At 29.5% G+C, this 12,024-nt stretch overlaps 1 protein-coding gene across 1 annotated transcript in view; it reads left to right on the forward strand.

The window, feature by feature from the left end:
• The window catches only part of LOC129953339 (serine/threonine-protein kinase PAK 2), a 62,221-nt gene extending 54,356 nt beyond the window's left edge, over positions 1-7,865 (forward strand). The window contains exon 2 of the mRNA XM_056066459.1: positions 3,010-7,865. The gene's annotated coding sequence lies outside the window, so the exon portion shown is untranslated. The remainder of the gene's footprint in view (positions 1-3,009) is intronic.
• Positions 7,866-12,024: the final 4,159 nt, after the last annotated feature.

Raw genomic sequence — 12,024 nt, forward strand, 5'->3', positions numbered from 1 at the left:
TGATACCTTAACTGTTTGATTCAATCGTATGTAGCGTCCTTTCTTATCACTGTAGTGCAATGATCTGTGATAACCAGCATGGTTTTGTTAAAAAGCGTTCAACTGTAACTAATCTGTTTCACTTTACGTCTTTCTGTTTCGATGTTTTTGAAAAACGTGAACAAGTAGATTGTATCTTTACTGATTTCAGGAAGGCATCTGATAATTTGTGTCATTAAACATTACTTTTAAAACTATCGCAGCAAGGTTTTAACGACTATTTCATAAACTGGAAATATATTTGCAACATAGACGTTATAGTGTTAAATTTCGTAATGAGTGTTCAAGTTCATTTGTTGTGAATTCTGGAGTCCCCCAGGGTAGTCACATTGGTCCTTTCCTATTTGTTTTATTTAGAAATGACTTGGTTTCGATCATACAAAGTTCTTTTGTCCTAATATATGCTGATGACCTTAAATTTAAAAAAAATTAACTCTACATATGACTGTCTTCTCTTGCAAGAAGACTTAATATTATTCAGGGAAATGTGCAATAAAAATCGTCTTGTCTGAATTTTACAAGCAAAAAAGTTCCAATCGTTTTTAGTTACATGTTTGATTCTTGTCCTTTAAGTTGAGTATATGTATTTTCTGACTTGGGTGCTGTCTTAGATTCTAAACTAACATATTTTTGCGTTTTTGTCTACGATCCCTTCACAAAGACTTTCTCTCATAAATCTTCCTTCTTTGACAAATCATAGGATGTACTTGCAGTTTTGTCAAATCGGACACCATAAGTTTTTGATAGTTTAAACTTTAGCTTTAGTCGTTCAAGTATAAGATCAAACTATGGTGTACACAGCCCCTTAAATCAATTAATTGAAATCTATGATAAATTTCACTCTTGTATTAATTTACCAAATAAAAATAAATAAAGTATAAATTGCAAATTAATATTTTTCAATAGTCTAATTTAAGTTTTAGATTTTAGTATATATTATATTAATACAAATTGTTAACGTTAGTATTTAACGAATTATAATAATATAATCATGACTGTACCACTAAGATTTCTTTAAATTGACGATATCAGGAAGTTTTCCTATTTCAGTGTTTTCATAGAGGACCCATCGTTTTCCTGCAAGGTCATACATTCAACTCTATCATGAATGTATCGTAATCGGAAGCTTTTACAAATCCCGAAATAAACTATTCCCAAATATCTTCGTAGTGGAAAATCACATACAATTTTGAAATATGAACGGGTTTTCAAAGGTTTCAGATTACGATCTAATTTGTGATAGGCATGATCACTTTTCAACCATTTAAATGATGTGATGTCCAAAAGAATCAGCATGTTCAGATTATTTAGTTTTAAAATCAATTTTAAAACTTTACTTCACAACGTGAACAACTTCAATTCATTGTACATAAAGTAAATTGGTCCTAAGGTTTTAAATATCAATAAAGCAATCCACATTCTCGATGTGCGGTTGAAAAAACAATCTCTTTACTTGACAAATCAAATGGGGTGGGGCAACAGTCCGTTGTGAACCAGGGCCTAGTGACTTACAACTCTCAACCATTCCTGTGTGCGAGTACTGTTGTCAGGAATGGAAGGGACCTACAATTTAAGGCCGAACCGAACGGCTAGTTTGAGAAAGCACTTTTTCATGAAATGAATTACTCTTGAAGGATTTGTCAATTCCTCGCAAGAGGCAGTACCCGCGAAAATTATTTTTTTTTTGTTTTAAATTAAGCTGGCACAGGGAGGGATTGAACCCAAGACCCCTTGCATGACAGTCCAACGCACTAACCATCATGCCACGGGTACTACCTCTTTACTTGACAGCACGTCCAAAATTGAGCTCAAGGTTAAACTAATGAGTATTTCTGGAAGTGCGAGGGGGTAAATGCAACTGGCTAGTTCGATAGAACATTGTTTGTAAAAATATGCCTACAACAACGAAAAGCATGAGAAATTGGTTAGATGTTCGACTGATGCAAATATGTCGGTTGTGCATAGTTCTAAAGCGTATCATTTTAAAGCTCTTTTTCGATACTCTCCTAAAGACTTAAACTTGTTTTAGTGGCACTGCCCAAATATGGGAGTTATATTCAAGTTTTGGGTTAGAAGAATTGTTGGTTATATCCTATAAAAATATTAATATAAATAAAAAACCCTATTATTTTTCAAAAGCTATCACTTAATGCTTATACAAATGTTATACTCCATTGAATTTAGTATTTCAACACAAAATTCAAAGTTCAAACTGAATTCGTACCTTTATTTTTGTAGTTTTGTTCTTCTGACTGTATTTTTGTCCATTGCTCTGTGATAGATAGCAAAGTGAAATAAATTTTCTAACCCAAATCAATAAAATATTCTTTTCTTATCACCACTTGTTGGGCAAACAACACAAATGATAACGCTTGTCACTGTCAACTATCGTGTGTCAGTGTATATCTTTTAAATGTATTAATATGGGTATTCCATTAGTTCTTTGCTAGTGAAATAAAAGAAAAATAAATAATATTGAACTAAAACTACCTAAATATATTATTATCATAAGAAGCCATAAACATGATTCTTCGAAGCAAACTAAATGCTTCAAGTTCTAAATAGAAAACATTTTTGTTTGTTGTGTTAAGGAACTCCCAAACTTTTTCGCTATGGATTGAGTAAAAAAATAATATTATTATCGTGTGTCGAATGAGACATCCCCTTTTGTTATCATAAAAATGTATTTTTTTGTGATATAAAATCATTTCAGCCATATTTGTTTTCTTATCGTTATTTTGTATTTTGTAGATCATATTTGCTTGCCAAATTACTTGCCGATTTCCAATTTGTTCCTTCTTTGAATTCTAAAAAATACATCTGCTAGCTGTTATAAAATGGAATTTAGGTTTCCAAATTTTGCTGTTAATCGATTATTATGTGTATGATTTGAAAATGGCTTACGAATTTAAACTTAATGTATGCAAATATTTCATAACTAATGTGTGTTTTTCTTTCTTCCAATTTCAGATTTCCTATGACGAAAAATAAAATTACCAAAATCTTCAATATGTAACAACTATACATAACTATATTTAAACAAAAGCAAACCAATAACAACAAAAACAACAACAACGATTTCTACATTTTTAATTGTTTTACAACAAAACAAATAAATCGCAGAGAACAATCACATCAAATCGCACAATGGATTTTTCTAAAACAAAAAATTAATAACTATAAAACAAAAAGAAACACATCGTAGATATTTTTGTATAAAACAAATATTTATACAACATAAACAAAGTAAAACTCAATAAGGAGGTTAATTAATTTTAAAAGTGCCATTAGGTTAATTTTTGTGTCCCTAGTAAAATGTTTCTTTTTTTCCCTACTTTTTCTTAAACAAAAAAAAAACATCATATGAAAACGAATGCGTTCTTTTCTATTTTTAGTTAACTAAATATTTTCATGAAACACGAAAACAAAAAAAGAAAGGAAGCTGTTAATTTATTGTATTATCTTATTATAATGTCTTCCACAACAACTAAAAATGAAATGAAAAGACAAAAGAAAAACAATAACAAAAATTATCACAACGAATTATTATGATATTGTGGTTGAGGTCTAAAACAGCCAGCGGAGGGCTTTAATTTTTAGAAATTGCATCTGCAAGAAGGAAAATTCTTCCATTTTTTTTTCAATCTTCTTTATTGACATACAAAGCATTTAAAAATGATATCTTATCATTGCCAGCATAAATCTTGACGGATTCTTTTTCCACATTGAAATTTTAAAAAGTTAAAAGTCAGTCCCAATTTCAATCAATCATTCCTTCAGTGAAGCATTTTTCGAATGTGTTTTTCAGTTTTCTCTATTTGCTTTCCATTTCTTTCCTTTCTTCATTTCTTTGAATAGAGAGTGCATGTCCGTATTGGAAAACCCTCTTCTTTTAGAAGAAGATTGAAATATGGGCGGATAAACTCTAGGGGGATTACTTAACATATAAACCCTAAGATTAATGCCGGAATATAATTTCGTTCATGTAAAGCAATTCCTTCCTCTTAATTGATTAGTCAGTTCTTGATGGAATTCAAATGGGAAATTATTAGAAAAATAAGGAGAAAAGAAATAAGATTGAAACAATGTTTGATATTAAATTTAAGGTTACATTATTATGATTTTCCTGTTAGCACTTAAAGTATTTTTGTTTGCATTTTGTTGAGGAATGACATTCATAGAACAAATTTAGGAGAATTTGTGTTGTTTTTGACTTTGTTTATTAGTAGTCACATTCACATGTTAAAATAATAATAAAATTGAAATATTAAACAGCTAGAGAGGAAGATATAAATAAACAGAATTGGACATTTTAGTTTGTCTGTTAGAACTTTCGTATGCAGTAAAAACATCGTAAGCAATATTATTTCCGTTTACTTTAGACATGCACATTTATCAGATTATTTTTAAAAGAATAATCCATTTCTTGCAATATTATCTAGAAAAATAAACTTACAACTTTGTATGCTGCTTAGGCTAAATTTAATTCGTCGGTAGTCTTCTAACCGACAATAAACTTTTGAAAACACCAGGGGTGGAATCAGCTAAGGTCATTGTTGATGACAATCAAAATGAAAGAATTTGATCTAAGTAAAGTGATAGTCAAATTGATACCTAAAAAGCTGTCACAAAAAAAAGTGATAGTCATTTTTAAACAAATATGCTTATTCCGAATAGTGCTACAAGACACTTACACAAACGACTGGAAAATGTTTTTAGTTCACTTTGTTTCTTTAAAAAACACACTCATGTGACCGAAAAAGCTTACCACATTCGAAAAAAGCAAAAAAAGTAAGAATTTTATAAAAAATCAGCCAATTTGAAACCTTTATTTAGATATTTTATAAGAATCAATTTAAAATTTCATCAGGGCAACAACGAAATTTGACAATTTAAATCGGAAATTGTTCAATCGAACTAAATTTAGTTGAATCATCTTACACAGATAGTCAACTATCAGCTTAGCCAATTCCACCCCAGTCGTAACAATGAAATCTTTCAGTAACTTATGAAAGATTGAAAAACGGGATGAATTAAAAATTTTTAATTCTGTGTCGAATAAGCTCTTCGTTTTTCGAAAATTTACCGAAAATCAAAATGCAGGACTAAATATGTGTTTTAAGTCTTAATAAGAGAAAGCCTCATAATGGGCAGGTTCAGACAACATTAGGTACTTCATTTGCAGTCAACTGCTTTCTTTGAACGTTTATTTCGACCAAGGCAACTAGTTACTTGGTAACGTGTCATAAACTTCAAATTCGGAACTTTACTTTACCAACCTCTACTTTCAGTTGATCGTTTAAAAACTACTAAATACATAATTGTCTACAAAAAACTTCTCAGCCAAACTACATGTCAATTTCGACTTGTATTTTGTATTTTTAATAAATATTATTTATTCCTTTACCAACTTAAAAAGGAAACCCTTGACATAAATAAAAAATAGAATTAATAAATCACAGAATAAAAATGTTCAGGGGTAGAATCGGATAAGGTGATAGTTGACTATCAAATTTTTAAAAGTCACATTGACTATCACCGAGTTTCCCGTCCGTATAAGTTGATTCAATTCAATTCGATTCAACAATTTCAGAATATAATTGTCACAATTCATTGTTGCTATGGTGAAATTTTTAAAAGATAAAGTATCTAAATAAAATTGTCTGTGTTTTAATAACATTCTCTCTTTTCTTATGCTTTTCGAATGTCGTAAGCTTTGTCCGTCACAAGAATGTGTTTTTGTACCTAAAAAAGGTAACTGACACTTTTCCATTCGTTTTATGTAAGCGTCTGGTAGCTCTACTCAGAAACGACATGTTTGTAGGAAAATAACTATCAAATTTTTGCTAGTGACAGCATTTTAGGTAACAATTTGACTATCACCTTGCACAGATTAAATTCTATTATTTTGACTGTCAACTCTCAACAATCACCTTAGCCGATTCCACCCCAGCTTTAGTTGAAAGAAAAAATATGACTAGCTTGCAATATGACATAAGTGGAATTGACTAGATAGTTAGGGAGATTTTTCTTTACAAATTTTCTAAAGTTACCTTAATTGGAAGGCAATTTTTTGGCAGCTGGCCAATCAGATGCTAGAAACTTCCCTTACTTTCAAGTTCCTTATGTCGTCTAAACCTGCCCAATGTTCCTCGGGAATAGTTAAAACTAGCTTCTCACCATATTTATTCACGTGATCTTTTTGTCCTTTCAGTTCTTACATCCTAAGACTCTCGTTTCTGATTCTCTTTAAAACGCAAAGTCAAACCTCACAACTTTGACACATTTCCTTTATAAATAAATCATATCAATGGCCTTACTTTTTAAATTTTACAGAAAATATCAGTCCTTTCTTCTTCGTAGACTAAATCATTATCAGAAATGCATTTAATACTTCAGTAAAGGAACATTCCTATCTATTTATGTTTTTAATACTTTAACCAACTACAAACATTCCTAATTCAAAAAAAAAATTGTAATATTGAAATTCCTTTTTCCCATTAAATCATTAAATATCATTGCTCAACTGGTTCGAACCTCAACATAATATATCAAAACTTAAAACTTGTACTCCAATGTGCACTGAAAATAATAAAACTTTATCTATATCGGCTGTCAATTAAACTAAATTCTATTAATTCTAATATGTATGGTTGTACTCATTTTTAAAAAACGCTTCCGTTCAGAGCATACAAAACTGATATACATACTTATCTTAAAACTGCTAAACATTATAAAAACACAAATACAATATAGTAAAATATTAACGAGCAAAATCAATTAAATACCCTGTAAAAAATGATTTTATAGCATTTTTAATTTTTATTTTTAAAAGTAAAAGAAAGAAAATAAAATAAAATAAAATGCAAACCTTAAACTAAACGATACAACATACTATATCTTAAGCACAATATACAACGCAATTTTTTCTTTCTATTCTATACAAAAGAAAGTAAAACAATTTTTGTAATGATTTTAAATATTTTTTACTTATAACAATAAATAAATTGATATTTAAAAATATAAATAACATAGAAAAAAAAAGTAGAAACAAAAAAAACAAGAATAGCCAAGATTATACTTTTTGTATTTTTACACTAAAAATATAATAATATAATTAATCATTCAATTGTACATAAATAAGTATAAAAAGATAAATATTGAACAAGAAAAAATACATCAAATTCCCATTAGTCATATTAAAATCTTTGTGTTTTTGTATTTGTTTAAATAATTTAACTTAATAATCAGAACTAATAATCACATAAATAATAAACAATATTTCATAAATGAAAATATTCAACTACAACTGTCTGAGAAAAACAAAAAACAAGTATACATAAAAATATCAAATATAAATTAAATATTTTAATTGTTTATTTTGTTTCGTTGAAAAATAAATCAAAAAAAAGAACTATTTACTATTTTTAGTTTTTGTTAACTGTAAGTGTTTTGTTGTCTATATTTAAGAACGACTTGTGTGTCTTAAATGTTTTTGTAATTTAGTACTTTCCCCATCTATCTAAACAAAATATTATTATATTATTATTATTATACATATGTAATTGTAAATTTTATTGTATTATTTTCTCGCTTTAGGTTATAGTTTATATACATTCTATGGTAAACATGAACATGAAAATCATAAGATTAAAAAATAAAAACAATAATAGCATTATATTCACCAGGCCAATGTGCATTTGGGTAATAAGAAAAAGGACATGTTTACCGTATTATTTTACTATAAATTGATATTTTATTTTTCAATCGAAATTTCTCTCAAGGGAGAAAAAATAATAAAATATACATTTTTTGTAAACAAAATACTTTATAGTGTTTTAACTTGAAGCAGAGTTACTGGAAAAGGAATTAATTGATTAATTTAATTAAAAAAAAAAAACACCATAAAACAATTTTAAATAATTGTTTTTTTTTCATACTTTTGATGCTGCATGGGACATTAAAGTTAATATTCTTCTCCCCAAGGATGTTTTATCTGCCCTTTAAATCGTTACATTTCACAGTTCGTAAGTTATAATTTTTTTTAGCTGCTGTTTATTGTTTATGTTTAAGGTCCTCAGTCCTGTTTAGTCCGTCAGGCCCTCTACTAGGACTACGCGCCATCGTGTGCGGTTTTCTAGAAATATGTTTTAGCTCCCTCCAACTCTTGCCTAGTGACGCTGATTCCTCCTCGACTGTAGTCCAAAATGTGATTCTCGGACCTCGGTAGTAAAATTGATGCACATTGGGTTAATTTTTTTTGTTCTATAAACAAAAGAATATTTGTTTCAAAGTATTAGGATGTCTTGAATTCAAAATGCTTTAAATTAAATGATATTCCATTTAAAAAATGTTAAAAACAACCAAAAACGGTTTATGAAAGGATTACTAATAATTGTAAAGTACAAATTTCACATTAGTTATGAGATGAGTAATAGATTTTTATTTGATTCTATCTGACGTTTTGAAAAGCCAAGAATGTGATTCCCTTATGTTTTTGAAAAATTCGTTAGTACTTATTCAGGAATCCAAACCATAAGTCATAGCGATTGTGATGAATTAATTTTGAAGTCGGATTCGAACTATAGCCATCAAAAGCCTTAGAAAAAGGATAATTTCATTCCTATCTACATAACCTTGTTGACCAATGTTATTCAATAGACTCGAAATTTATAACTTTGGTCTATTCTAGATTTTTCAGTTGTTCGTTAAGAAAATACTCAAACATTTCCTAGTATATAAAGGGCTATAGCTATCATTGAAATCAATCCGGACATTTTTTGAATGTAAATTTGATCGTGTTTCAATTTCATTACAAAATTGAAAAATTTTAATTGCGCGGATATTTATAGCTAAAAATATATTTTTCTATTTTACAGACGGAAATTCATTCATTATTCTGAACAATTGATACTTTTATGTTCAAAAATAAAACGAATCATGATAGGTTTCTGTCAGCTAACATTTGTCGGTGGATTTCTATCATGAAATCTTTTTCAATGACTTAGGGCAGGTTCTGGCGACACAGTACAGGACTAGAAAGAAAGGCAAGTTTTTAGTATCTGATTGGCCATCTGCAAAAAATGTCCTTCCGATTAAGGCAACTATATTGGAAAGTTGACTGGAAAGTCATTCACGAAAAATCTCCCTAACTATTAAGTCAGGTCAACTAATGTCATAGTGACAATTGATCATGTTTTTCATTCAAAGAAACGTTGGGGCCTGATTATGAGGTTCGCGCCAGATCGGGTTCAATTCGACCTTTCAAATTAGACTCTAGGCGTATTTCTTTATTAACGAATTCGCGGAGAAGGGAAAATAGTTCTTCCTATATTCCAGTGATTTGACACTTTTGGTTTGTCTTTTTTTCCAATATTCCAGTGTTTTCACACTTGTTTTGACAGCTTTCCACAAAATTGTATTTTTGTTTTGATGAATTTGTGAAGTTTGCGGTGATTTATTCAATAAACAATATTAAATATTTAATATTAATAAGACTTGTTTTAGCCCGATGTTCAGGACCGACTAGAGCTCCCGTTGCAATTCCCTTATTTTTCTTCATAAACTCGACGAGAACCAAGAATTGGCTTGTTTTTATCGTTCCTTGAATGAATTTTGAAATTTTATAGTGTATTGTGAATAAATTATAACAAAATTAAAATAAAACTAGCTCAAATTTTTATATTATTACAATCAAAAAAGAATCCACGAAATCGAACAGTGAATAATAATAAACACTCTTCCGCCTGTGAATGCGCAAAAAAAAGCATATTTCAACTAGCCAACAAACATTATGACATTTCAAATTCTCCTTTGAATTCGTTAATTGGTCTAATTCAAAACGAAGAAAGCGAAAACAATAGTTGAAAAATGGCAAACTCGCTAGCAAAACGATTCGCCGCAAATCCCATAATCAGGCTCCTGCACTTTATTACTACATATAAGGAATTATTTATTTTCTACACTATTTCATTTAATCTTTTGTGTTAAAGGGTTGCTTGTCAAATTGGAAAAGAAATAAGTAATATTTCTTAACAATACAAAATGCAAATCGTGATGGTGTTGCAGCTTGCCTCAGCAGAGTTTTGTATACAATAATGTTTTTTAATAGCTTTTGTACGATGAGCTGAAGGTAAAGGTTAAATTTGTGACCCTTGACCAATTAACTACTTGCTTTGGCCAAAATGTACGTTACAAGAATGCAGTTGACTGTAAATGAAGTTCCTTATGTTGTCTGACCCTACCCATACATACATTTTTAATGATCACTATAAACGACCCGCCAACAAAATTCAAAGGATTGGTTTCAATGATGAAAACCAATGGTCGCATTCACAAAGCTAGTGGCTACGTAGTCAAAGGATTCTGATTGGCTAAATCCAACTACAAAAGCAGTTGAAATTTCCCTTCCGACGTAGTATAAAAAATTGGCTACAAAGTAATTGGAGAATGATTTTGACGTTTCACAATCAGCTGCTCGGTAAAGTAACACGAAATCAAAATGAAATAAATTGTTCAATATTTAAATACAAATATAAATCATTCAAATTGCGTCTTAAATTTGATTTTATTGAATTTAAAAACACGATAGATAAGTTAAAGTTATCAAATCAAAAATGTTTTTATTTTATATATTTGCATTTGTCAATAATATGACAGTTCCAGATTGTTGTGTAGTTTTGCATTCACAAAGCTAGTTAAATTTTGACTACGTAGCCACTAGCTTTGTGAATGCGACCAATCATGGCTTATGCTCCACTTTTGAACATACAAGTAGTATCAGCTGTTCAGGAAAATGTAATAAAATAAAAAGTGATGAAATTTATTTCTCAGTTGAATACAAAAATGTGTTCGGCTGATATTTTGACACAAGTAGACTGGACTTGGAAAGTAATTGAGATTTTACTTCTTCTAAGCAAACTTTCTAAAGATGACAATTTTGGCAGATGACCTGTCAAATACTAGAAAGTTAATTTACTTTTAAGTCCCTTATGTCGTCTTAGATTTTAAATCCATAGGAATGAATGGGCATGTTCAGACAACATAAGGGCCTTTATTTGCAGTCAACTGCACTCCTTGAACGTACATTTTGACCAAGTCAACAAGTTAGTTTTTCAAGTGTCATAAACTTCAAACGCAGAACGTTACTTCCCTAACTTCTAACTTCAGTTTACCGTACAAAAATATTATTGTCTACTAAACAATCTTCAGGCAAACTAAAAGTCCATCCCAATTTGCATTTCGTGTTATACAAAAATATTACGTATTTCTTTTCCAATTTGACGAGAAACCCTTTTACACAAAATTTTAAATTAATGTGCGAAAAATAAATAAATCGTAGAGTTCAGTTAATTAAAAAAAACATGATCGGTTGTCATTCTGACATAAGTTGACTTGACTTGATAGTTAGAAAGATGTTTCTTGGCTAACTTTCCAGTCAAGTTTCTAATAAATTTGCCTTATTTGGAAAGCAAATTTTTAGCAGCTGGCCAATCAGATGCTAGAAACATGCCTTACTTTCAAGTCCCTTATGTCGTATGAACCTGCCCATTGAGATTTTTCTTCTTCTAAGCAAACATTCTAAAGATGGTAATTTTTGGCAGCTGACCTGTCAAATACTAGAAACTTGCTTTACCTTAAAGTCCCTTTCGTCGAAAATTTTCCATTCATAGGAATGAATGACGTTTGTTGGTTTAAGTAAAATTTCTTGATAAGAACATATGTTGTCAGAAGTGTTTTTTTTTTTTAATTTCGCTTGAATTTTACATGTATCGTCTGCAGTAAAAATAGGTAAAAAAAATTAAATACGCACATTTTTATTGCAATGGAAAAAAAAAAAAACAATTTTCAGCATTTTATTTTACAGCCACTAAAAGTCTACTAACTTAATACAGTACTTAAATAAAAATTAAATGGTAAAGTAAAATTAATTTTATTGGAAAATAAAAAGCGTTGGCGGGCCGATATTAATCATACGAACAGTTT

This window comes from Eupeodes corollae, chromosome 1, assembly GCF_945859685.1.
Source record: "Eupeodes corollae chromosome 1, idEupCoro1.1, whole genome shotgun sequence".
Taxonomy (NCBI): Eukaryota; Metazoa; Arthropoda; class Insecta; order Diptera; family Syrphidae; genus Eupeodes; species Eupeodes corollae.